Source organism: Lactuca saligna, chromosome 4 (assembly GCF_052625555.1).
Source record: "Lactuca saligna cultivar CGN05327 chromosome 4, ASM5262555v1, whole genome shotgun sequence".
Lineage (NCBI taxonomy): Eukaryota > Viridiplantae > Streptophyta > Magnoliopsida > Asterales > Asteraceae > Lactuca > Lactuca saligna.
In genome coordinates this window covers 85,887,400-85,891,115 of record NC_136420.1, presented here as the reverse complement: position 1 = coordinate 85,891,115, position 3,716 = coordinate 85,887,400, and the positions used below count along the sequence as shown (strand labels likewise).

General features: G+C 36.5%; 1 pseudogene; it reads right to left on the bottom strand.

The window, feature by feature from the left end:
- Nucleotides 1-1,395: 1,395 nt before the first annotated feature.
- On the bottom strand, nucleotides 1,396-2,643 carry LOC145042314 (auxin-responsive protein SAUR21 pseudogene; annotated as a pseudogene).
- Between the last annotated feature and the right edge of the window lie 1,073 nt (nucleotides 2,644-3,716).

Sequence of the window (3,716 nt, the reverse complement as noted above, 5' to 3'; positions counted from 1 at the left end):
TTAACCTGATCCTATTAACCCGAACCCGACTAACCCGTACCTTACCACGGTTGGGTTTTGGGTAAATATATTTTCTAAAAAAACCCGACAAACCCGATCCGTTTAACCCGAAACCCGATCGGGTTAATCCGATTAACAGCCCTAGCTATAGGTGACCTTGTAGGGATGACATATCATCGCTATAGAGTTGACCAAACATTTTTTACTTTTTATGCTAAAGTGACGACAAAGCGCCTCTACCGGTAAAGCGGGACATGTCGTCTCTAGGGTCTATAGCGACGAATTTGCACCCTATGGCGACCACTTTTGTCGTTCCCTAAGGTCTTTAATCTTGTAGTGACACCTCCAATGTATGGTACCAATGCTATCTAAATGAGAATCAACAATAATTACTAAAGAAATATTGATACTAAGAAAAAAATCACCAAAATTTTTGTAGAAAGCCCAAAGCAGGAAGACCATGGGATGAGTAAATTAATCATCAGGTGATACAAAAGTCAAATATGATACTTAGGGTCCAAAGAAAATGGAGAAATACAAGTACTTAATGCCCGATTTTGGTGGAATCGAATTTTGAGTGAAAAATGATCTTAAATCCTGTCACTGCCTATAACACGAATTGGAAGGCGGCTATGATGTTGCGCCGATATTGTAGAATGTGGTTCACACGAGGAAGCCGCACAGTACGCGAATTGGAAGGCGCTTGATTGCAGTCGCATGGCTGTCTTATCGCAGAACTGGAAGGAATCGTTCTCAACAAATGAAATGTAATTTCTTATGACTAGTGAAAACTGCTATTAACTACATAGAAAAAGATGTCAAATAAACACCTGTTTTGAACACTTGTGAGATGGATGTAGAACGTTTGTAGTACGTGATTTTGAGCACCTTAAAAGAAGGCATTAATAATGAAAGGTAGCATATGCATACATAGATAGTTGGAAAATCAGGCCCTTTGTTCACTGGAAAACAATCGACACACTCTGATTGATTTATGTGAGAATAAAGAATGAAAGAGAACTATGTAATTTCGACTCTAGAGGCTGCTTTATTCATATCAACAAAGACTGTATATATAGATTCTTAGATACCCACCTAAACCCATGCTACTTACTCTACCTAAAGTCCTGTAGAATTCCATAGAATCCGGTCAAAAGTATAGACCAATTCTAAATACAAAAACTACTATCTAAAGCATAAAACATAAATTATTAAATCTAAAGTTTCAGCCATGCACGTGAGAAAAGCTAACAAACCGATTAACCCAACATAGATACCAAAATTTGAATTCATAGTGAAACTAATGTTGGTTATCATACAATTTTGAGACTGCTTTACAAATACTTAGGTTTCATGGTGCTTTCTTCTGTACAAAATTATGTATATGTTAGCGAATAGAATGCAAAATTCTTGGTCATAATGAGCAGATCAGGCCAGAAGCAACATGAATGAAGACATCCTCACGACATGGAATTGTGAGGCCACCCATTGGATGATCATAACCTAATTCTTCCTCTGATTGATGTAGGAGATCATGGAATAGACTTTATATTGAAACCTTCCTAGTTCCTAATTAGTAATATGGTCATAATCTAATAAAAATATGCCTAATATTTTGCCATCAGAAGCTGCAGCTACGTACCATCGTGTTTGCTATATGAGTTCTTTTCTTTAAACTTCCGAGCTTCCTCAAGAAAGACATAAGCAGACCCTTTACAAAGTCGTTTCCTTGAGTTCATACACTAACATGTGTGATCCTACCATGAATTTTTATCGAACTATTCATCATTGGTCATCGGCCGATTTCTCTTCACCAATCAGTCCCTATCATAACAGGTTAGAGGAAAAGAACAATAACAGATAGGTCTTGGGCAGGTGGTGTTGAAGAAACAACTGATCCAGGCCTTAAAGCTATAGTCACATTCAGTATATGGAGAAAGATGTGGCATACACACTTTTTTTAACAGATTCACGATACAAGCTAAAGAAAAGAAGTAAGTGGTTCTGGTGGGCTTAGAGGACATTGATAAAGAAAGCCTTAATGGCAAAGACATGAACACCATAAGTTGAACTATGTTCGTCATTAATGTATTAATGCTGAAACTAACTTTTTTAATCTTACAATTAATTTGGAGACCACATTACTCCCTCTGATTTACAAGTAATTAATCCTCATGGTGATTGTGACTGTACAAAACTGTTAGCAAACACGATGCATGCCTAGCTCTTCATCATAACGAGCAAAGGCGGCAGGCAACATCAATGAACACTTCCTCACGACATGGAATTGTGAGGCCACCCATTGGATGATCATATCCAAATTCTTCCTCTGCTTCATGTAGCAAGTCTTGGAACGAATGCTGGTTTAATAATGATAAAGGAACAACAAATCGTCTTTTCTCTTGATCACCAACATAAACTGCAAAATGTCCTTTTGGGATGATGTGACGGCTTCCATTGGACAATGATCGACCAAGAACTTTCTTTGCTTGAATGATCCGAGGCATACGAATAGCCATGTATATATGAAGGGAACAGTCACTTAATTTGTTTTGGTGAAGATATGCAATATGAAAGGATTATGCTTTTGTGACAGGTGCCGTGGAGGAGTTTTGGAGAAGTTGTGCTTGATATCAGCACAATTGTATGCATTATATAGGTGTAAGAAGATTTCAATAAGATTGGTTAATAGTAGGAATTTTAGCGCAGAGATTGTGACACATTCTTGCAAAATGCAAGATCACATGGTTTTGTCTTCCAAGTTGTTATTGGACCCAAAGGATTAGACGTTGAATGAAGTATGCCACATATTTTCTGCAATGTAAGTGGAAAAGATTGAGCAAAACTATGGCCCATATGTATATTGGATTCTGAAGGACATGCACCATTATTATTCACATGGCTATGTTTCATAAAAAATCGTAACATTTTGCATCTTTATAATTTATTTATTTTTTGATGTACAACCATTCCACCAGTTTAGCTGGTGACGTGGTGAACACTATCAAAAATGAAAAGGGGTCAAATCTAATTAAGCATATGACTCAACTAGCTTCTAATTTGCTTTTGAAGAAAATGTTCCACTCTAACTAAATGGGAATCGAGAGTGTCATGGGATGTTGTTATGTGGGATTGGTCATTCAGAAGAAAATGTTGTTTCTTTCATCTTAACCCGAAAGAGGGAGAGCTGTTTGAACGTCGGTTTTTTTTTTTTTTTTTTTTTTTTTTTTTTTGAAGATTTTAAACAGAAAGAACAATTTTAATCTTAATTTGGTAGCTTGGGTTAAAAATCTTATTATCTCTCAAAACTCCATGTAAATCTTATAGCTTGCATATTTGTTAGCCCATTTCGGTATGTATATCTATGTATTTATGCATACCCGACCCATTAATGTTGACATTCGGCCTATGTATGTTGTATAAGTATATATTCGTTTTCTTTAATGAGAATTGGGATTGATGTGGAAACACGTTTTAATATAATATAAAATAGGCAACAAAATTTTCCTGATTATCTCACTTCAACCACGAATCAATATCTTTTCTCTTTTCTTCCTGTTAGTCTTCATTCTCGGTACAACCTGTTGGGTTTAATTCTGACTTTACTCAGAATTAGTGACCGAGTCTCCTGCCTTTTCTTTCGGAGTAATTCATGAGTTATTGTCTAGTATTTTAATTCTGACCGGTAGCTTACCCTCGCGATGCGGCGGCCAGCA